This window comes from Tachypleus tridentatus, chromosome 2 (assembly GCF_004210375.1).
Source record: "Tachypleus tridentatus isolate NWPU-2018 chromosome 2, ASM421037v1, whole genome shotgun sequence".
Taxonomy (NCBI): Eukaryota; Metazoa; Arthropoda; class Merostomata; order Xiphosura; family Limulidae; genus Tachypleus; species Tachypleus tridentatus.
In genome coordinates, this window is record NC_134826.1 from 7802394 (window position 1) to 7828469 (window position 26076).

The 26076-nt window shown below is 34.8% G+C and overlaps 1 long non-coding RNA gene across 1 annotated transcript; it reads left to right on the forward strand.

Annotated features, from left to right (window-relative positions):
- The first annotated feature begins 297 nt into the window (after window positions 1-297).
- On the forward strand, window positions 298-26076 carry LOC143235181 (uncharacterized). Its single transcript, XR_013018962.1, has 3 exons — window positions 298-670; window positions 22511-22615; window positions 25681-26076. It is a non-coding gene; the product is annotated as an uncharacterized LOC143235181 (long non-coding RNA).

Below are 26076 nucleotides of genomic sequence, written 5' to 3' on the forward strand. Positions count from 1 at the left end.
ATTTCCTGGCTGGTGTTCATCGCGGGTAAACATGTTTTTGCTGCATTTCATTCTTATAACTTTCTCTCTTCAAGATCTAATGTTGGGAAAAACAGTTTAGTTGATCTGAGTATAATAATAGGAAACTTTGTTCCTTAAGAGATGGGAACTCGATCATTTTATTGGCATTGGTTAACATTTCATGACGTTAGGTGCCACGTGACATTAGCTTTCCAATAGCGCGTAGGCAGATACTTTACTGTTAATATCTTGTTGGTTTTGTTTGTATATATATATATATATATATATTCAAGACCATCAAACCTAGAGACATCATCAACTTGTTAACCTTGACTTAGCTAAAGAGTAAGAACCGATCACAGAAGGTCAAAGCTAGTCATATTAATTCTATTATTGAAGGGGCTATTTCTGAAATATTCAAAAATTCGGGAAGCGATTCAGTATATATCTTTAACTTCTTTCAAAATATATTTAAAATGCAATTCAAAAAGATTATTCAAACGGCCCTACTGTTCAGCTCTTTGATACTGATGGTTGTTTTAGTGACCATCAGAGCTGAAGGGAAGCGACTGGACTGCAAGACTTTCTGTACCAGAACTGGGTTTACCGGTAACATCGGAGGATGTCACTGTGGTTACACCATTTTTGGGAGCAAGCGAGCAAGTGAGATGTAAGTTACGTTGGATTTTATTACTATTATTCAGTGTAAGATTTCGACGTAAGCAAGAGTGTTTGACGTTTATTATTATTATTGTTTTTATTAACTCTAATTATTATTACCTCTTATGAGGTTCTCTAAAATGAACCAAGTTGAAACAACACAAGTGTGTGTCTTAGCACATAAAACAAGTCCTATAATGTTCTATAATTAATGTTTATAATACATCTGTACAATCTTTCATTTTTGTTGATTCGTTCATTGGTGTCCGTTTTTTGACAATTTAAACAAAGTATTAATTTTAATAATATTTTTTAAAAATATATACAAAACACCTTTTACAAATAATCTTTCGTAGTTTTATGTTGTTAATAATTGTTTGTTTGTTTTTTAAGTTAACCACAAAGATACACAATGTACTATCTGTGCTCTACCCACCACAACCCAGTTTCTAGCGGTGCAAGTCTGTAGACATACAGCTCTGTGGTAAATGAAACAGGGTAATTAATTATGTTATTATTATTTATTTTCATTATATTACGAAAACTTATACTCATTTTTCTCGGCGTTGTGTGTGTGTGTGTTTTCTTATAGCAAAGCCACATCGGACTATCTGCTGAGTCCACCGAGAGGAATTGAACCCCTGATTTTAGCGTTGTAAATCCGTAGACTTACCGCTGTACCAACGGGGAACTTATCGGCGTTGACAGGTCAGTTAGAAAATCTCCAAGTTAAAAACAAGTGTTTGCTGCCCCCATACACCTTATACACGAACAGTATAACCTCTGTACACCTTATACACGAACAGTATAAACCTCTGTACACCTTATACACGAACAGTATAAACCTTTGTACACCTTATACACGAACAGTATAAACCTTTGTACACCTTATACACGAACAGTATAACCTCTGTACACCTTATACACGAACAGTATAAACCTCTGTACACCTTATACACGAACAGTATAACCTCTGTACATTTTATACACGAACAGTATAACCTCTGTACACCTTATACACGAACAGTATAAACCTCTGAATGTTGGGTAAGCTTTGTAGTTCCCTTGAAGATTGTAACGAAAAGAGGTTTTAGAAGAAATATGAACTTTTCAGACAACAGCGACCTCTAAAGCATTTTGTTTTATTCTATATTCGTATGAAAGGGAAGCTAATAATTCTTTACACTATAACCTAGGCTACTAAGATGGCTAAAGTTTTCCCGTGCTTTGTCGGGAAGAGTGCTGGTTTATAACACTAAAATTCGGGATTGGGTTCCTGCGGTAGGCACAACATAGAGAGTTCATTATGCAGCTTTCAGTTTTACAGTAAACAGACGAAATGGCAGATATCTTGGTATGTTGAGCGACAGGAAATTCGTAAAATGTAATCTTTAATTACACTGCGTAGTACTGAAATTAATGATATATGGAGTAATTGTATATTATATGGTGGTTACATTCAGTTTATAGTTTACTATATGGTGGTTACATTCAGTTAATAGTTTACTATATGGTGGTTACATTCAGTTTATAGTTTACTATATGGTGGTTACATTCAGTTTATAGTTTACTATATGGTGGTTACATTCAGTTAATAGTTTTTTATATGGTGGTTATGTTGAATGAATAGTTGATTGCCTTGTGGTTACGTCGAGTTAATAGTTTATTGCCTGGTGGTTACGGTACTCGACTCCCAATATGGTCACCTAACGTGATCGTTCTATGAACCGTGTAGTTATTATGATGTAACTGTCAAGTACACTATTCTTTCGTTGATAAAGAGTGGCCCAAGAGTTAGCGATAAGTGGTGTTGATAGCTGCCTACTCTCTCACTTATTACTTCTAAATAAAGAACGGCTGATAGCCCTTGTGTGGTTTTGCAGAAAATTTCACGAAAAAAAACACAAAAAATGATAGTTTGTTGTGTCTCTTTACTTTCAACATACAAAAAGTATAGCAGTAGTTCTAAATATCTACACCAGGTGATTATACTACGATATATGGATAAGTTTATTTATGTATGTCCATAATAGGAAAATAACTTTTCCAGTTTTGATGTATATTGCTGTTTACCCTTCGCCAATAAACTAAGATACTTTAGACGTTTTGTTTGATAGATTAGGTCTTAAAGTCGTCTCTTCTCTTCCAAAATTCGCGTTTGAGCGAAGACGAAGAAAAAACTTTGACAAGGAACTCTCTTTATAATTATACAAAAGCACGAATCGTTCGGAACAGGTTTCAACTGTTACCTTCATCCCTAACATGCAATCATTTCCTTGTTGTAGAGTTGGAAACGTATGTCTTCCTGCTGAATCCATTTGACAAAAATCCCATTTTCAGTATAAGTCGTACTTGCGCACGTAATATTTTGACCAATTCCATTAGTTAATGGACAACACAAGGAACATTGATTTATTTGCAGAATTACAAACTGGGATACTTGAAAAAAACGAAAACGCTTTAGAAGCGATCAAAAATGTTTAAACGACGATAATGGGGAACATGTGTTAAATCCAAGGAGAATTTCAAAACGGAAAAATAGTCCTAAGCCAAATTGAAATTTAATGACATTTAAACAGGAAAAAACAACAACAAACGCGTAACCTAACACTGAGCAAATACTTCTCATGAATATTGAAAAAAGGCAAAATGTCCTATTGGGGTGGGAAGGGGTTTATGGGAGGACCTACTTTTGTTCTTTGAAGATTGAGTGTTATATGTAGCAACGACTGAAAGGAAACGTTTCACAATGAAACCGATGCGAAACGATGCATGTTTTTATAGCTCTAAGAAGTTCAGTGTGTTTGCTTGTTTTTTTAATTTCGCGTAAAGCTACCCGAGGGCTATCTTCTCTCGCCGTTCCTAATTTAGCAGTGTAAGACTAGAGGGAAGGCAGCTAATCATCACCAACCACCGCCAATTCTTGGGCTACTCTTTTACCAACGAATAATGGGATTGATTGTCACATTATGACGCCCCAGGGCTGAAAGAGGAAGCATGTTTGGTGTGACGGGGATTCGAACCCGCGACCCTAGGATTACAAGTCGAGTGCCTTAATCACTGAAGCTTGGCATGGCCAGGTGCTTAGGGCGCTAGACTCGCAATCGGAAAATCGTGGGTTCGAATCCCTTTTCTACCAACATGTTCGCCATTTTAACCGTGGTGGCGCTATAATACGACAGTCAATCCTATCATTTTTTGGTAAAAGAGTAGCCCAAGAGTTGGCGATGGTTGGTGATGACTACCTACCTTCCCACTAGACTTTCACTGCTAACTTATAGTCCTCGTGTAGCTTTGCGCGAAATTAAAACCAAACCAATATTGACCTATGAACATTCATTAGCACAGTTAAATATAGTGAATAAGCAATCACATCAGTTTTGGAAAGAGTAAAACCCACAACATTGACGATTTATTAATTTACAACGCTTCCATTGCTGATATTGTATTATAATGAAATATTATATAAGTTAGGCTTAACGTAAACTTAATAATGTGTTCGTTATAATTGTTTCTCATAACAAATACTGGGAGAATACCGCCATTTTTGTTGAATAGTTGAATACAGCGTTTTGTGTTTTTTAAGGAGGTATTTATTACATCAAACGTGAACTGAACCCGAAAGTGACAACATAATGATCTATTAAAATCACTCGTTAAATTTCGCAAGAAACAAAAATTAACCATTAAACGAAAGGCCTCTTGGGCAATGACTTACGGGAGACAAGAACTAGACCTCAAATTTTATTTTCACACACCGCTGATTTTTAAGGCCATGGCATGGCCAAGTGGTTAGGGCGCTTGATTTGCAAACTGCGAGTCAACGGTTTCAATTCGAATCCCACCAAAACTCCTCATCCTTTCAGCCGTTGAAAGCATTTTAATGTGACGGTCAGTCCCACTATTTCTTGGTAAAGCATTAGCTCAGTTGGCTGTGGGTGGTGGTGACTAGATGCCTTCCCGCTAGTGATTATTCTCTGCTAAACTGAGGATAGCTCTCGTGTAGCTTTGCGCGATATCAAAATCAAACCAAATAATTGGGTTTCGATATTTATAGTTGGCAGAGCACACATTTAATCCGAAATTATCACATTGAGAATAATGTGGAGAAACATCTGTGGTAACCCTGAATTTTGTCACAAATATTCGACATATTGTTTTGTTAGGCTTAGTCAGTTTTGGGCGATTAATCCAAAATTGATTTAAAAAATTGCTATGCGGACTATCTTTTAGAGTGTCCTCCATTTTATGTATCATAATCACCAGTTTTGGTATCTCAATAAGATGTGTGAGAAAATGTAATATTGGGATTTCAGTCTGAACGATCTTTAATAATTTCCTATGGACCCACAATCTCTTCCTGAGAACATTTGACCCCCTGAGGACCCTGATAAACTCTGAAATCACTTTTTAAATGTAATGTAGTTCTGAGCTACCTGAAAACGGAGCATTGAATCGCATTGTTAAAGTGATGGTTAACAACAGAACTGATAGAAGACACAGAAAATTCAACCTTTAGAAAGGTTTCTGGTTTCTGCTTGTTTTGCTTCTCTAACATCCAACTGTTCGTGATTCCTTAATATCACATCAAATGCAATATTTACGTACAACATCAATTTCCACGTATAAGAAAACCGAAACTAAAACTTTAACCTAGAGTGTTTCTTGCACTCTCATATGTCAGTTTTAAGATTTAGCTGCTAACTGCCACACCAACATTACTCTCGTGAAAGTCGAATTAACAAACGAGTGAAGCTTTTAAGACTTTTACTTCTTTATTTGATTGTTCGAATATGAAACTTTAACGATGTCTCTTTCCAGTTCCGCTTCCTTGATTCAAATGTACTGAAGATTAAGAACCTAATGTGTTTAAGTATTGCTGAGCTGAATAGCTCCATCTTAATGTCTTCTGAGGGTCTGTTTGCTTTCAGACTTTGGCAATTACTTATCTGTTAATTGACGGAATTATTGCAAATGATATTATATATCCGCTACAACGACGTGACTTTATCAGTAAATAACGGAGAAAACATAAGTTGAAATTTATTGTACTCAAATGTCATGTTCAAGAAAACTGTTTGTTTATATGTTTTGAATTTTGCGCAAAGCTACACGAGGTTTATCTGCTCTAACCGCTCCTAATTTAACAGTATAAGACTAGAGGGAAGGCAACTCGTAGTCAGTACCCATCGCCAACTCTTAGGATACGTTCTTACTAACGAATAGTGGGATTCACTGAAAAATTATAATGCCCACACGGCTGAAGGGGCGAGCATGTTTGGTGTTACGGTGATTCGAACCCGCGACCCTCAGGTTACGAGTGGAGCACTCTACCCTTCTGGTAGTCTTGAGGGTTGGTACAAACAAATATCTGTACACGTTATATCCTCATACTGTTAACTAGCTTATACACTGTTTACTGTTGGCAAGGCTGTTGTTACCCTTAGTTACTCCAGAGTTATCGTCATAGTTCTGAAGGTAAGTGAACAACGCCCTCCGCCAACTCTTAATCTACTCCTACAAATAATGAGATTGATCCTACCAACATGATTCCTCCATATGATGAAAAGTCGAGTATATTCAATCCCAGTACCTACATATTGCTACTTTAGCTCCCTCTCTCTGTCTCCCCCAATCACAATCGGTGGAGATTCTCGTACTACAGGGTGGCCCAAAAGTCCCTACCCATCCATATGTTATTATGTTATATTCAATAATACTAATGATGAGTTGAAGGCAGCTGTTACCGCGGCATTTGGAACAATAACCCCTGCTATGTTGAGGAAAATGTCTCACAGAACATGGTGTCGCATAATATTATGCAGCGAGAATGAGGGGCAGCACACAGATACATAAGATATATGGATGGATCGGGACTTACGGGTCACCCTGCATATTATCTCACATTGAGTATAAGGACTGAAACAATCGGGTTAAACATAAGAAATCCCATTGGGAGTTAATATAACGTCTTTGTTTTAATGTCTGTGTGTGTGACTAGTTGTATGAATCCTGTGTCCAACAATATTTATTATCAAAGTGTGGAATATGGATCTCGGGGGAGTTTATTGGTTTGGTTTGAATTTCGCGCAAAACTACACGAGGACTATCTGCGCTAGCGGTCCTTAATTTTGTAGTGTGAGACTAGAGAGAAGGCAGCTAATCATCACCACTCACCACCAACTCTTGGGCTACTCTTTTACCAACAGATAGTGGGATTGATCGTCATATTATAACGCCCCCACGGCTGAAAGGGCGAGCATGTTTGGTGCGACGGGGATGCGAACCCGCGACCCTCAGATTACGAGTCGCACGCCTTAACCAACCTGGCCATGTTGGGCCTCCCACGGGTGATAGCACGAGCATGTTTGGTGGGGCGGGTAGGGCGAGTCGAGCGCCCTAAATACTTGCCTATTCTGTGCCCAGGGTCTATTACTTTTTTACTGCCAACGCTAAATAATTAATAGAAATAGCGCTCTGCACTTTGGGGCCGTAAGGGGGTGTTATTAGAAAGAGTGTAACATCACACTACTCAATAATAAAAAAGTAGCCCCAAGAGCTGACGGAGGGTGCTGCTGATTAGGTACCTTCATTCTATTCTATCATTCTTCATGAGAAACATGTAATAAAACCAGATTTTTAGGGTTAATTTCATCCTAGCATAATAATAAATTCTGAGTAGGATAGAAACACTGGTGCTGCCATCTATTTATATAAATAAATGTTATTTAGGCTTACTCCACAGTTATATAAAAACAAAACCAGCATGATACTTTGGAAAACTACTTTCATATACTTCAAACATATACTGTTGTACCATTTCGGTTTTTGTTTTTTATTTTGTTTTGTTTGAAGTTAAGCATATAGCACCACAAGGGGGCTACTTGTACTCGAGCCACCAGAGGCACACGAAGATATTTAGGGACTTTTATAATAAAGTTAATTCTTTATATGATAAACGAACAAATATTAAATATGCCAAAACTATCTTTAAGCTTGTATATTATGCTGGATATTTTAAAATATTCACGAATCCTTAAAAAGAGATCAAGTTAACCTGGTTTTGTCCACTTACTTTGCTTGCTTTTTAAAAACAACAACAACAAAAATTATTATTCCTCGAAAGTGTTTCGTTTTCCAAATTTAGCGCAAGGATATACACGAACTATCTGTACATGGTCTTGCTTATGTTGCCCGGCATGGCCAGGTGGTTAAGACACTCGACATCTAATATGATCGTCGTGAGTTCGAATCATGTCTTTCCAAACATGCTCGCCCTTTCAGCCGTGGGGGCGTTATAATATGACCGTCAATCCCATTATTCGTTGGTAAAAGAGTAGCCCAAGAGTTGGCGATGGGTGGTGATGACTAGCTGCCTTCCCTCTACTCTTACACTGCTAAATTAGGGACGGCTAACACAGATAGCACTCGTGTAACTTTGCGCGAGATTCAAAAACAAAGAAACACTCTCTTACGTCTGAACTGTTAAAATAGAGAAGACTTGACTTCAGTCAATAGCACTCTCCGCCATCTACTGGGTTACAATTACCTCCCAGAATACGGAATTTGTCCACCAATTTTTAATCGTCAAAGTACAAAGTGCATTTTGACGTAAGCCATGAATCTTGGGAACGTTTGGTGGAAATAAATTGTACATGACACAAGAATCATGGACTGAGGTTGTCTATAGTATCTGATCCGGTTCTTCAATATTGTTTTACAATTTAATTAATATTGCATACACAATAAGGAAACAGATATTCTACCTAAATGTTTACCAATTACAGATAATCTACCTAAACCATCGGTAACTAATGGACGAAACAAATATTTCAAAATGGCATTATTGAATTTTCAGTTTTCTGTAGTTTTAATTGATTTTAATGTTTAACAATTAATCCAATTTAAAATTAAATTATATTATCTCAAAAACGAGTGTAAGATCAGTGATTATTTCCCTAGTGTTTAGTTCTATCGTCTTTTAAAATTTCTGTAGCTAACTTTCGTTCATATTTCAAATTAACGAAGCTTCTAATTATATTTATTTACTGATTTCGGCTTGAAATAAATTTTTTGTGAAATTAATTAATTATTTATAATTTTATAACGAATAAGAACGTTATTAGTAATAACGAACGTCCCCAAGGGATCGGTGGTAATTGTTTGTTCGTTTCTCTTGAATTTCGCGCAAAGCTAGACGAGGGCTATCTGCTCTAGCTGTCCCTAATTTAGCAGTGTAAGACTAGAGGAAAGGCAGTTAGTCATCACCACTCACCGCCAACTCTTGTGCTACTCTTTTACCAATGAATAATGAGACTGGCTGTCACATTATAACTCCTCGCATGGTTGAAAGGGCGAGCATGTTTGTTGTGACGGGGATTCCAACCCGCGACCCTCAGATTAAGAGTCGAGTGCCTTAACCACCTGGCCATGCCGGGCCCATTCTTTCGGATACCGGAGAAACAAACACAGATACGTTCATGTGTTCTCTTCAGTATCACGTTCCGAAACTAGTTAATATCAGTTGGTCTCGTTTATTGTGTGTTGTGTTTTTCTCTGACTGCAACACATATATTCTGTTATTTAGCGACTGAGCGTTCTTTGACAGAAGGTATCCTAAACAATTGTTTAAAATTAACAAATAACAAGACGTTGCTGTTAGAGAGTTTAGATACCGTGTTTAGATGTTTCTACAACAGCTCGTTTTAATGTTGTTTGTAAGAACTATTATTGCTTTGTTTTCTTCAGTCCGTGTTTATATGCCTAGAGCGTTAAGGCGTGCGCTTCGTAATCTGAGAGTGGCGGGTTCGCGCCCGAGTCGTGCCAAATATGCTCGCCCTCCCAGCCGTGGGGGGCGTTATAATGTGACGGTCAATCCCACTATTCGTTGGTAAAAGAGTAGCCCAAGAGTTGGCGGTGGGTGGTGATGACTAGCTGCCTTCCCTCTAGTCTTACACTGCTAAATTAGGGACGGCTAGCACAGATAGCCCTCGAGTAGCTTTGTGCGAAATTCCAAAAAAAACAAACCGTGTTTATATGTTAAGTTTTCTTGTTTTCAAACCAGGTTCATTAATCTCGTTAACAGGCCTACAGTTTTGTGTTATGTCTGTAGAAAATACTGCACGACTACACGTTTTCACAGTAAGTGTCAGTAGATAACTTAATACACTAAACTTGTAAACTCGTCAGAACTGTGAATCTTTCTTAGATTTGGCCCCCCGCTAGTACAGTGGTATATCTCCGGATTTACAACTCTAAAATCAGGGGTTCGATTCCCCTCAGTGGGCTCAGCAGATAGCCCGATGTCGCTTTGCTATGAGAAAACACACAGACACTTTCTTAGATTTGTATTTGTTTATATCATTTATCCCGCGTAAATGCAAAAGTGTAAGAGAAAAAACAAACTACATTGTTTTGAAAACAATATAACACCTCAAACTTCTTTTGTTCTACTCTGCTTATTCATATTCAAAAGTTTCGATTCTCGGTGTTTGTTATCAATTTCGTCACGTGCATCACACGTATTTATCACTGACGAACCGCGTCAATTACAATTTCAGGTTTTTCGTTTTGGAACTGCTGTAGTAATTCCAGATCACGTGATCAGCTGAATTTATAATGAGTTCTTGTTGTAGGATATTCGCTCAAAGCCACGTAATGGGCTGGACTATCCGTCTTCCGCTGTTCTTAATTTTGAGCTGATGCATTAAGATGTTTGCTTATTTTGTTTGTTTTTGAAACTTCGCGTAAAGCTACATGAGGGCTATCAGCGCTAGTCGTCTCTTATTTAACAGTGCAAGACCAGAGGGAAGGTAGCTAATCTTCATTACCCACCAACAAAATTTGGTCTACCCTTTTACAAGCGAATAGTGGAATTGACTGTAACATTATAACACCCTCACGACTGAAAGAGCGAGCATGTTTGGTGTGACGAGGATTCGAACCCGTGATCCTCAGATTACGAGCCAAGTGCCCTAAATTCCTGGCCATGAAACACTTACCGTCAACATTTTAGCTATTGCTGTTCGACTGAATGGATGTATCGGATCATAATTCTTATAGAATACCCATGACACAGACGTGTAGAGTGCATTTCCGTGGTATCGAATCACGAGCAATAAATTATCTGATTTATGAGCCGTGTTCGATACCAGTTCACGGATATTCCCTTTGGTGGACAGAGGAGATAACCCGATGTGGCTTTGTTTGTTTTGTTTTGAATTTCGCGCAAAGCTACTCGAGAGCTATCTTCTCTCGCCGTTCCTAATTTAGCAGTGTAAGACTAGAGGGAAGGCAGCTAGTCATCACCACCCACGGCCAACTCTTGGACTATTCTTTTACCAACAAATAGTGGGATTGACCGTACATTATAACGTCCCCATGGCTGAAAGGACAAACATGTTTGGTGTGATGGAGATTCGAACCCGCGACCCTCCGATTACGAGTCGAGTACTTTAACCACCTGGCCATGCCAGGCTATGGCTTTGTTGTAACAAAAACACAAATAAAACACACATTAACCACTGTGATCACGTTTAGCCTGAATTGTAACGTTTGTTTGTTTGTAATTAAGTCCAAAGTCACACATTTACCTATCTGTGAAGGTATTGAAACACGGTTTCTGGCTGTGTAAATCTATTGAAGCGGGCGGCGGATTGTAATAGGAAACTGAGAAACATTGTGTGAGATAAACGTGATGGTTCGTGACAAAATTTCTTTTTAAGTACATTTCATCAATAGTCACGAGTTGTGTTGGTGGAAATACTCAGACAAATATGTTTCTCGTTTCACCGAAAGTCATGTGGTAAGTTTTATCATTAAAATATTCGTTGTTTTAGTTATCGTAGTGTATCAAAGTATGACACAATGAAACATTTTTACAAGAAATTGCCAAAGTTAAATACTTTAAATCAACCAAGTTTTTCCATTGAACTGGATGCTATAAATGTCCCTTCTTTACACATGGTTACACTTTAGGTTAAACCTAAAGTTCTTTAGGTTTGCTTATGGCAATATAAATAAACCATTTCCCTTTTATAAGGCCCCCCCCGCTAGTACAGCGGTGTGTCTCCGGATTTACAACGCTAAAATCAGGGGTTCGATCTCCCTCGGTGGGCTGAGCAGATAGCCCTTTGTGACTTTGCTATACGAAAAACACACACACACCCTTTTATAAGAAGTTTATACAATTTCTTAAGGACTCTTTGATACAATGACAAACATTTCATCAATACTTTGGGTTTGAGATTAGAAAATTCGAATCATAACTTTGAATTATGCGCTCGAAATACAAATATTGAAATAAAGTACCTGTGAACTCAAGGAGATATGTTTTTACGACCTTAATTCTGCACGAATTTACAAACCATTGTGTCTTGTGTTGGAGTTCTATTTATCTACAGTCTCACTGAACTCTTGGGCTGATTACATCAAATACACACTAGTTTCTGTTTTCTAGTCGACAATGTTAACACAGTTAGATAATTGTTATCCCCAAAGACGGTCCTGTAAATATTGACTAAACAATGTACCTCTTCTGGTTCAGCAATAGAATTCTTCTGTGGCTCACTTTAGTCAATAATGCCTGTTAACATATTTTACCTTAGAAACGTTTATTTTCTGTCTCAAAGAGATTGTTCTGAATTTTTAAACGTAAGGTTTTGATGAGCGAAATACCAACGTCATGGTAAAACAGGCAAAATTGTGTTATGATATACTTTGTCCATATTCAAGTTCCATTCATTTCATGTATTATAATAGCTGGACATTACAATGGCGTTTTTTTATGTCATCACATACCACTAACCACTCACTCGAGTTACCCAAAATTCTTGGGTTTTTATTCATTCAAACATTTAGGCAAATTTAAGTCACATGAACACGTTTCACATTATAATATTTTTGTCTCTTCAAACAAAGGCCGATGTGGTTCCAATCACCCCTTTTGCAAAAATGAAGTAAACATTTGTGAGTCACGTCAGTTGACTCGTCGCATTATTGTAACAAATTGTGGTACAATATGTGAGTGTTAACCACGTTCTGTTTCGTATAATCGCGTAATTAATTACAGTTGATAATGCTTAAGGTAACATTTAACCGATATTATCTCCTCACAAAATATCACCACACAGTTTTGGAAACTGTGCTGTTTTAAATTATCTCAATATCACTAAATCCTAGGATTAATTATACACAAGGCTGATGTTTCATATCACAGAACATCCAAACACTTGTAATAGAAAGACTTGTACATACAGAATACACAAATCACTGTTAAATATGAATATTTTACTTCATGTAATATCACAACCACCACCACTATCTTCCCTCATCACCGTAAGACAACAATAAGTTTACGAACGTACATCGTTAGAACCCGTAGTTTGATTCTATACAGTGAACGTATCTCAAGTAACCCATTATATAAATTTGAACAAAGAAAACAAGAAAAATATCCAACATTCTATTATCGCTGATGAGATGTAGAAACGTACATACTGATACTCGATAGTGATTGGTTTAAAACGGAACAACTCTGTACTCATGTGCTTTCTTACGTGTTGCAGAAAAAGGTTATATCCGTGATCAAATGTGCAACAAGTTCAAGAAAGTGTTAAGCACATATGTGCTGAGAAATAAAGAATTTCTGTTTAATAACTCTGGAGATACTGACAACCTTAACAACTTCAAGTTAACTAGTCAACAACTAACAGTGGTAATGGTTTATTATACAACTACTAGTGAAGTAGTCAACAACCAACAGTGATAATGGTTTATTATACAACTGTCAGTGATGTAGTCAACAACCAACAGTGATAATGGTTTATTCTACAACTATTAGTGAACTAGTCAACAACTAACAGTGGTAATGGTTTATTATACAACTATTAGTGAACTGGTCAACAACTAACATTTATAATGGTTTGTTAGACAACTTCATGTCAACTACTAACAGTTATAATGGTTTGTTACACAACTTCATGTCAACTACTAACAGTTATAATAGTTTGTTACACAACTTCATGTCAACTACTAACAGTTATAATGGTTTGTTACACAACTTCATGTCAACTACTAACAGTTATAATGGTTTGTTACACAACTTTATGTCAACTACTAACAGTGACAATGGTTTGTTACACAACTTCATGTCAACTACTAACAGTGATAATGGTTTGTTACACAACTTCATGTTAACTACTAACAGTGATAATGGTTTGTTACACAACTTCATGTCAACTACTAACAGTGATAATGGTTTGTTACACAACTTCATATCAACTACTAACAGTGGTAATGGTTTATTATACAACTTCATGTCAACTACTAACAGTGATAATGGTTTATTATACAACTGTTAGTGAAGTAGTCAAAAATTAACAGTGATAATGGTTTATTTTACAACTATTAGTGAACTGGTCAACAACCAATAGTAGTAATGGTTTATTATACAACTATTAGTGAAGTAGTCAACAACTAAGAGTGATAATGGTTTATTCTACAACTATTAGTGAAGTAGTCAACAAGTAACAGTGATAATGGTTTATTCTACAACTATTAGTGGAGTAGTCAACAACTAACAGTTATAATGGTTTGTTACACAACTTCATCTCAACTACTAACAGTCATAATGGTTTGTTACACAACTTCTTATCAACTGTTAACAGTGATAATGGTTTGTTACACAACTTCATGTCAACAACTAACTGTTATTATACAACTGTTAGTGAAGTAGTCAAAAATTAACAGTGATAATGGTTTATTTTACAACTATTAGTGAACTGGTCAACAACCAATAGTAGTAATGGTTTATTATACAACTATTAGTGAAGTAGTCAACAACTAAGAGTGATAATGGTTTATTCTACAACTATTAGTGAAGTAGTCAACAAGTAACAGTGATAATGGTTTATTCTACAACTATTAGTGGAGTAGTCAACAACTAACAGTTATAATGGTTTGTTACACAACTTCATCTCAACTACTAACAGTCATAATGGTTTGTTACACAACTTCTTATCAACTGTTAACAGTGATAATGGTTTGTTACACAACTTCATGTCAACAACTAACAGTCATAATGGTTTGTTACACAACTTCATATCAACAACTAACAGTCATAATGGTTTGTTACACAACTTCATGTCAACTACTAACAGTCATAATGGTTTGTTACACAACTTCATGTCAACAACTAACAGTCATAATGGTTTGTTACACAACTTCATGTCAACAACTAACAGTCATAATGATTTGTTACACAACTTCATATCAACTACTAACAGTCATAATGGTTTGTTACACAACTTCATGTCAACTACTAACAGTTATAATGGTTTGTTACACAACTTTATGTCAACTAATAACAGTTATAATGGTTTGTTACACAACTTCATGTCAACTACTAACAGTGATAATGGTTTGTTACACAACTTCATGTCAACTACTAACAGTGATAATGGTTTGTTACACAACTTCATGTCAACTACTAACAGTGATAATGGTTTGTTACACAACTTCATATCAACTACTAACAGTGCTAATGGTTTATTATACAACTTCATGTCAACTACTAACAGTGATAATGGTTTGTTACACAACTTCATATCAACTACTAACAGTGGTAATGGTTTATTATACAACTGTTAGTGAAGTAGTCAAAATTAACAGTGATAATGGTTTATTTTACAACTATTAGTGAACTGGTCAACAACCAATAGTAGTAATGGTTTATTATACAACTATTAGTGAAGTAGTCAACAACTAAGAGTGATAATGGTTTATTCTACAACTATTAGTGAAGTAGTCAACAAGTAACAGTGATAATGGTTTATTCTACAACTATTAGTGGAGTAGTCAACAACTAACAGTTATAATGGTTTGTTACACAACTTCATCTCAACTACTAACAATCATAATGGTTTGTTACACAACTTCTTATCAACTGTTAACAGTGATAATGGTTTGTTACACAACTTCATGTCAACAACTAACAGTCATAATGGTTTGTTACACAACTTCATATCAACTACTAACAGTCATAATGGTTTGTTACACAACTTCATGTCAACTACTAACAGTCATAATGGTTTGTTACACAACTTCATGTCAACAACTAACAGTCATAATGGTTTGTTACACAACTTCATGTCAACAACTAACAGTCATAATGATTTGTTACACAACTTCATATCAACTACTAACAGTCATAATGGTTTGTTACACAACTTCATGTCAACTACTAACAGTCATAATGGTTTGTTACACAACTTCATGTCAACTACTAACAGTTATAATGGTTTGTTACACAACTTCATGTCAACTACTAACAGTGATAATGGTTTGTTACACAACTTCATGTCAACTACTAACAGTGATAATGGTTTGTTACACAACTTCATGTCAACTACTAACAGTGATAATGGTTTGTTACACAATTTAATATCAACTACTAACAGTGGTAATGGTTTATTATACAACTATTAGTGAAGTAGTCAACAACTAAGAGTGATAATGGTTTATTTTACAACTATTAGTGAACTGGTCAACAACCAATAGTAGTGATGGTTTATTATACAACTATTAGTGAAGTAGTCAACAACTAAGAGTGATAATGGTTTATTTTACAACTATTAGTGAACTGGTCAACAACCAATAGTAGTAATGGTTTATTATACAACTATTAGTGAAGTATTCAACAACTAAGAGTGATAATGGTTTATTCTACAACTATTAGTGAAGTAGTCAACAAGTAACAGTGATAATGGTTTATTCTACAACTATTAGTGGAGTAGTCAACAACTAACAGTTATAATGGTTTGTTACACAACTTCATCTCAACTACTAACAGTCATAATGGTTTGTTACACAACTTCATCTCAACTACTAACAGTCATAATGGTTTGTTACACAACTTCTTATCAACTGTTAACAGTGATAATGGTTTGTTACACAACTTCATGTCAACAACTAACAGTCATAATGGTTTGTTACACAACTTCATGTCAACAACTAACAGTCATAATGATTTGTTACACAACTTCATATCAACTACTAACAGTCATAATGGTTTGTTACACAACTTCATGTCAACTACTAACAGTCATAATGGTTTGTTACACAACTTCATGTCAACTACTAACAGTTATAATGGTTTGTTAAACAACTTCATGTCAACTACTAACAGTTATAATGGTTTGTTACACAACTTCATGTCAACTACTAACAGTGATAATGGTTTGTTACACAACTTCATGTCAACTACTAACAGTGATAATGGTTTGTTACACAACTTCATGTCAACTACTAACAGTGATAATGGTTTGTTACACAACTTCATGTCAACTACTAACAGTGATAATGGTTTGTTACACAACTTCATGTCAACTACTAACAGTGATAATGGTTTGTTACACAACTTCATATCAACTACTAACAGTGGTAATGGTTTATTATACAACTTCATGTCAACTACTAACAGTGATAATGGTTTATTATACAACTGTTAGTGAAGTAGTCAAAAATTAACAGTGATAATGGTTTATTTTACAACTATTAGTGAACTGGTCAACAACCAATAGTAGTAATGGTTTATTATACAACTATTAGTGAAGTAGTCAACAACTAAGAGTGATAATGGTTTATTCTACAACTATTAGTGAAGTAGTCAACAAGTAACAGTGATAATGGTTTATTCTACAACTATTAGTGGAGTAGTCAACAACTAACAGTTATAATGGTTTGTTACACAACTTCATCTCAACTACTAACAGTCATAATGGTTTGTTACACAACTTCTTATCAACTGTTAACAGTGATAATGGTTTGTTACACAACTTCATGTCAACAACTAACTGTTATTATACAACTGTTAGTGAAGTAGTCAAAAATTAACAGTGATAATGGTTTATTTTACAACTATTAGTGAACTGGTCAACAACCAATAGTAGTAATGGTTTATTATACAACTATTAGTGAAGTAGTCAACAACTAAGAGTGATAATGGTTTATTCTACAACTATTAGTGAAGTAGTCAACAAGTAACAGTGATAATGGTTTATTCTACAACTATTAGTGGAGTAGTCAACAACTAACAGTTATAATGGTTTGTTACACAACTTCATCTCAACTACTAACAGTCATAATGGTTTGTTACACAACTTCTTATCAACTGTTAACAGTGATAATGGTTTGTTACACAACTTCATGTCAACAACTAACAGTCATAATGGTTTGTTACACAACTTCATATCAACAACTAACAGTCATAATGGTTTGTTACACAACTTCATGTCAACTACTAACAGTCATAATGGTTTGTTACACAACTTCATGTCAACAACTAACAGTCATAATGGTTTGTTACACAACTTCATGTCAACAACTAACAGTCATAATGATTTGTTACACAACTTCATATCAACTACTAACAGTCATAATGGTTTGTTACACAACTTCATGTCAACTACTAACAGTTATAATGGTTTGTTACACAACTTTATGTCAACTAATAACAGTTATAATGGTTTGTTACACAACTTCATGTCAACTACTAACAGTGATAATGGTTTGTTACACAACTTCATGTCAACTACTAACAGTGATAATGGTTTGTTACACAACTTCATGTCAACTACTAACAGTGATAATGGTTTGTTACACAACTTCATATCAACTACTAACAGTGCTAATGGTTTATTATACAACTTCATGTCAACTACTAACAGTGATAATGGTTTGTTACACAACTTCATATCAACTACTAACAGTGGTAATGGTTTATTATACAACTGTTAGTGAAGTAGTCAAAAATTAACAGTGATAATGGTTTATTTTACAACTATTAGTGAACTGGTCAACAACCAATAGTAGTAATGGTTTATTATACAACTATTAGTGAAGTAGTCAACAACTAAGAGTGATAATGGTTTATTCTACAACTATTAGTGAAGTAGTCAACAAGTAACAGTGATAATGGTTTATTCTACAACTATTAGTGGAGTAGTCAACAACTAACAGTTATAATGGTTTGTTACACAACTTCATCTCAACTACTAACAATCATAATGGTTTGTTACACAACTTCTTATCAACTGTTAACAGTGATAATGGTTTGTTACACAACTTCATGTCAACAACTAACAGTCATAATGGTTTGTTACACAACTTCATATCAACTACTAACAGTCATAATGGTTTGTTACACAACTTCATGTCAACTACTAACAGTCATAATGGTTTGTTACACAACTTCATGTCAACAACTAACAGTCATAATGGTTTGTTACACAACTTCATGTCAACAACTAACAGTCATAATGATTTGTTACACAACTTCATATCAACTACTAACAGTCATAATGGTTTGTTACACAACTTCATGTCAACTACTAACAGTCATAATGGTTTGTTACACAACTTCATGTCAACTACTAACAGTTATAATGGTTTGTTACACAACTTCATGTCAACTACTAACAGTGATAATGGTTTGTTACACAACTTCATGTCAACTACTAACAGTGATAATGGTTTGTTACACAACTTCATGTCAACTACTAACAGTGATAATGGTTTGTTACACAATTTAATATCAACTACTAACAGTGGTAATGGTTTATTATACAACTATTAGTGAAGTAGTCAACAACTAAGAGTGATAATGGTTTATTTTACAACTATTAGTGAACTGGTCAACAACCAATAGTAGTGATGGTTTATTATACAACTATTAGTGAAGTAGTCAACAACTAAGAGTGATAATGGTTTATTTTACAACTATTAGTGAACTGGTCAACAACCAATAGTAGTAATGGTTTATTATACAACTATTAGTGAAGTATTCAACAACTAAGAGTGATAATGGTTTATTCTACAACTATTAGTGAAGTAGTCAACAAGTAACAGTGATAATGGTTTATTCTACAACTATTAGTGGAGTAGTCAACAACTAACAGTTATAATGGTTTGTTACACAACTTCATCTCAACTACTAACAGTCATAATGGTTTGTTACACAACTTCATCTCAACTACTAACAGTCATAATGGTTTGTTACACAACTTCTTATCAACTGTTAACAGTGATAATGGTTTGTTACACAACTTCATGTCAACAACTAACAGTCATAATGGTTTGTTACACAACTTCATATCAACTACTAACAGTCATAATGGTTTGTTACACAACTTCATGTCAACAACTAACAGTCATAATGATTTGTTACACAACTTCATATCAACTACTAACAGTCATAATGGTTTGTTACACAACTTCATGTCAACTACTAACAGTCATAATGGTTTGTTACACAACTTCATGTCAACTACTAACAGTTATAATGGTTTGTTAAACAACTTTATGTCAACTACTAACAGTTATAATGGTTTGTTACACAACTTCATGTCAACTACTAACAGTGATAATGGTTTGTTACACAACTTCATGTCAACTACTAACAGTGATAATGGTTTGTTACACAACTTCATGTCAACTACTAACAGTGATAATGGTTTGTTACACAACTTCATGTCAACTACTAACAGTGATAATGGTTTGTTACACAACTTCATATCAACTACTAACAGTGGTAATGGTTTATTATACAACTTCATGTCAACTACTAACAGTGATAATGGTTTGTTACACAACTTCATATCAACTACTAACAGTGGTAATGGTTTATTATACAACTGTTAGTGAAGTAGTCAAAAATTAACAGTGATAATGGTTTATTTTACAACTATTAGTGAACTGGTCAACAACCAATAGTAGTAATGGTTTATTATACAACTATTAGTGAAGTAGTCAACAACTAAGAGTGATAATGGTTTATTCTACAACTATTAGTGAAGTAGTCAACAAGTAACAGTGATAATGGTTTATTCTACAACTATTAGTGGAGTAGTCAACAACTAACAGTTATAATGGTTTGTTACACAACTTCATCTCAACTACTAACAGTCATAATGGTTTGTTACACAACTTCTTATCAACTGTTAACAGTGATAATGGTTTGTTACACAACTTCATGTCAACAACTAACAGTCATAATGGTTTGTTACACAACTTCATATCAACTACTAACAGTCATAATGGTTTGTTACACAACTTCATGTCAACTACTAACAGTCATAATGGTTTGTTACACAACTTCATGTCAACAACTAACAGTCATAATGGTTTGTTACACAACTTCATGTCAACTACTAACAGTCATAATGATTTGTTACACAACTTCATATCAACTACTAACAGTCATAATGGTTTGTTATACAACTTCATGTCAACTACTAACAGTCATAATGGTTTGTTACACAACTTCATGTCAACTACTAACAGTTATAATGGTTTGTTACACCACTTCATGTCAACTACTAACAGTGATAATGGTTTGTTACACAACTTCATGTCAACTACTAACAGTGATAATGGTTTGTTACACAACTTAATATCAACTACTAACAGTGGTAATGGTTTATTATACAACTATTAGTGAAGTAGTCAACAACTAAGAGTGATAATGGTTTATTTTACAACTATTAGTGAACTGGTCAACAACCAATAGTAGTGATGGTTTATTATACAACTATTAGTGAAGTAGTCAACAACTAAGAGTGATAATGGTTTATTTTACAACTATTAGTGAACTGGTCAACAACCAATAGTAGTAATGGTTTATTCTACAACTATTAGTGAAGTAGTCAACAAGTAACAGTGATAATGGTTTATTCTACAACTATTAGTGGAGTAGTCAACAACTAACAGTTATAATGGTTTGTTACACAACTTCATGTCAACTACTAACAGTCATAATGGTTTGTTACACAACTTCATGTCAACTACTAACAGTCATAATGGTTTGTTACACAACTTCATGTCAACTACTAACAGTTATAATGGTTTGTTACACAACTTCATGTCAACTACTAACAGTCATAATGGTTTGTTACACAACTTCATATCAACTACTTACAGTTATAATTTTTTGTTACACAACTTCATGTCAACTACTAACAGTCATAATGGTTTGTTACACAACTTCGTGTCAACTACTAACAGTGATAATGGTTTGTTACACAACTTCTTATCAACTACTAACAGCCATAATTGTTTGTTACACAACTGCATATCAACTGATAACAGTTATAATGGTTTGTTACACAACTTCTTATAAAGTTTGATGCGACCCTCAGATTACTAGTGGAACGCTTTATCCCACCTGGCCATGTCGAGCCTTAACATTAGTAAGTATATTGTTTTAAGTCCTCTCAAAACGTTTCTCAGTCATGACAAAGCATGATTTCCCACGTTATGGTTAGATACTTTTCTCGTAGTAATGAAAATTAAATATTCAACAGTTTCACTCGAGTCTTCGTATATGTGTTGGTTGTTTTTTTATATTCAGTAAATTCGACTTCCATGTGAAAACCACTATTGCAAGTGTAATTTCACATTTTGTAAGGGCCACTTATTGTACCAGTTATTCTCAACGTTTATAGGTTTCTGTTTTGAGCTTTACACAGAGGTACCATAATGGTATATTTGCTAGCCGTTTCTAATTTAACACTATAAGATTAGAGGGAAGGTAAGTGTACATTGTCACCCACCACCAACTTTTTAGCTGCTCTTTTTCAAACAAATAGTAGAATTGACCGTTACAGTTTATCGCCCACAGGTGTGGGAGAAAGTTTTGAACCAGCGACTTTCAAATTGCGAGTCGAGCGTCCTGACCACCTGGCCACGCCGGGGCCAGTTTCAAAGGAATTAGTATCTCTACAGTTTTTTTGGATTTTTTTTCTGTGCTGTTAAGCCTATTAATTAAACTTATGTTTCTTCTGCTACTATGTAGGGGTCTACGTTCCAAGCCTCGGAACCAGGTAATATTAAAAGAGATTTCGAATCATCTAATGCAAAAAGAGTGACATCCAGCGGCGAGTTTTACTCATCATGGTTGGTAAGTTTTTATTAAAACTAAACAGCTAAGTTTTCAACTTAAATTTTAACGTCTGCAATCTAGATAGGTGTTGGTGGTATACTTGGATAATAGTTGCAAGTGTTAAACAAAGTAATTCTTACAACATTCTGTAAGAAGTTTGTATTTTTATATTTATTAATTACGAAGTGACGTAAACAATAGTATAAAAATCCCCAGGGGTCAACATTTCAGTACAAACTCTTAATTACTGTTACGTGCTGCCATCTATGTAGAGTTTGTGATAAAAGAAAATCCGTACTGAAGTTGCTCTGTTTATCGAGAGATTGAAAATTTCCGAAATATTTTGTGGCGTGCTGCCATCTATGAGAAAACGTATACACTACTACAGTCTAACTTCAGATTAATTTATAATAAAAATTTCACTTACATTACAAACACAACGATCACATTTCGATAACAGTAAAGGAGGATTGTATCTCCTCCTGCAGAACATATTCTTTAAAAACAAACCTAGTTTTATTTAACTGGTAAACAGTAAAATAAAACGCATTTGCAAACAAAAGTGACACAATCATAATGACGAGAAAACCCACTTGTAGAGAAAAGTATACATGTAAAACCATATGTAGGAGTGACATAGTTGTTTCTGACAGTAATAATAAAGTGAGAAGTTAGAGACTTCTTATTTATACTTAAGTAAATACGTAACATTTGTCAGTCTGTTTGCTTGTTTTTTGAATTTCGCACAAAGCTACTCGAGGGCTATCTACGCTAGCCGTCCCGAATTTAGTAGTGTAAGACTAGAGGGAAGGCAGCTAGTCATCACCACCCACTGCCAACTCTTGGGCTACTCTTTCATCAAAGAATAGTGGGATTGACCGTAACATTATAACGTTATGACGGCTGAAAGAGCGAGCAAGTTTGGTGCGACGGGGAGTCGAACTTGCGACCTTAGGAATCGAACGCCTTAACCCACATAGCCATTTTTTCTGTCGTAAATTAAGTGTACATTTAGGTGTTGTTGTTTGTTTTAAATATTGATTTTATAACTTTATAAATTTTAGAGTGACGGGCGTAGTGAGTGTCTGCTGGTCTGACAACAATGCATTCTTTGCTATAACAACCATTACAGGTATACTGATGGATACAAGAAGTATCGTGTGGCTAAGAAATACGAACTTTAAAACTTTGAAATCACAAAACCCTGATTTAATGTTAATGTTTCGATGTTATATCCCTCTTTACAGAAGTTCCAATCACTGAAGCCTGCAAGATAGCCTTAGAACTTTATATCCGAGACCCTAACCCAACTATAGACATTTCCAGTAACCAATTAGCAACCCTCATAGAATTCACCATGATAAAGACAAACTTCATGTTTAACAACCACAACTATATACAAACAAATGGCCTAAGCATGGGCAACCCAGTATCACCAGTTCTAGCCAATATTTTTATGACACAAGTTGAAACACAAGCAATTAACACAACATTACATCCACCACTATACTGGTACAGATATGTGGATGACACCGATTGTGGGATTCAAATCTACAGAACACACACGTAATTTTTTCATTCACATTAACTCTATACATCCCAACATTAACTTCACATGTGAACAGGAAGAAAGCAATCAAATGTTATTTCTTAACCTCAAAATTACAAGAACCGACACACAATTCAAAACAGAAATCCACCGAAAAATCACCCATACTGGACTATACATTCCTTGGGACTCAGCACATGAAACAAAACAAAAACTCAACATACTAAGAAACCAAATAAACACAGCCATAAAACTATGTTCACCAGATAAGATTAACGATGAACTAGACAAAATAAAACAATACTTCATCAACATCAATAAGTTTCCTCCACAAATCGTAGAAAACATTATACGCACACACCTAAACAGAAAGCAAAATCAACCAACTAAAGTAAATACAGCTCACGAATCAAAAAATCACGAAACCATATTCTGCTGCATACCATATATTCCTGACATCAGCAAACAAATAACCAACATTTGGCAAAAATTAGTAACAAAATATGACATTCCAGTTAATACCAAATTTATTCAAAAACCAGGCACAAAACTGAGGTCTATACTATGTAAAAACTACACTGACAAACACCACAACAACATTATTTATAAAATACAATGTGATAACTGCCACGACTTCTATATTGGAGAAACAAGTAGAAAAATGGAAACCAGATTCAAAGAACATAAAAAGTCACCTTCACACGTTTTCGAACACTGCAAGTCAAATAAACACAACATAACCATAGAAAACACTCAAATACTAAATAAAGAAACAAACATAAACAAACGCAAAATTAAAGAAGCCTTACTTATACAACAACTTGAACCCAAAATTAACCAATATAAAGGAACGCCTTTATACCTATATTAACATAATAAAATAAATAAAATTATATATTCAAACATCTAATACCGCCCTATACATTCCGATACTCAGTTACACAACCCCTTTCAAACATGTGGTCAGCTTCCGGTCAGTTACCTCTTTCTTTGTGAACCTGACGATGACCGAAGAAGGTCGAAACGTTGTTCGCTCTTCTATGTAAAATATTTTCTCAACCCAAACGAGCCGTTTTTGGATATAAATTTCTCAACAAGTGGGTTTCTCGACATCACTGATTAAAGCTACACAATGAGTTATTTATTTTGTGCTAACGGCAGGTCCGAAGCGACGATTTTTCTGCTTTTTATGTTCTTGAATTTACTGAAAAGTTACCTGGGGTTGGATGGAGGGGGCATCTCAATAATAAAGAGAGTATAATAAACAAAGTTTATATCACTTTATATGTATCACTTCTGTGACTTTGTCATGGAAATGTCTAGTCCTTACAAAGTCTCATTAGCTGTTAATTATTTTCTACGTTAATTTTAAAGAAATTACGGTGAAGCTAAATTAAATAATGCAATATTTGACCGCAAGATGGAGCTTAGTACTGTATATCAATTTTCTGTCTTTTACCAATATATTAATCTGTTCTATAAATACAAATAATCCAGTACTAATTAATGACACTTAGATTATATCTATTTGCAGGATGTTGAAGAGACCAGAAAGAAGTTAGAAGGTGATTTTTGGAAGCCAAAACAGAACAAACAAAAATATTTAAATTTCTCCTTAATAAATTAACGTATCTTTATCCCTATGTATCTCTACAGAATTATTATGTATGTATCTCTACAGAAGTATATATAAAAACAACAACTTCTAATTCTTACAGTACATACTGAACCACGGATACACTAGCTTCTAATAAAAGCTTTAGCCGCTGAAGTAACAAGTTTCTTTCCATTATTTTGAAATAAACATTTCGTATTTTTATGTTGCAAATGCGCATGACAAGATCCGTCGTGGGAATCACATGTCTTTAGTCATCTAGTGATGGGTTCCACACACCTAGAATTACAACTTGGACATTTAAGTTTATATAAA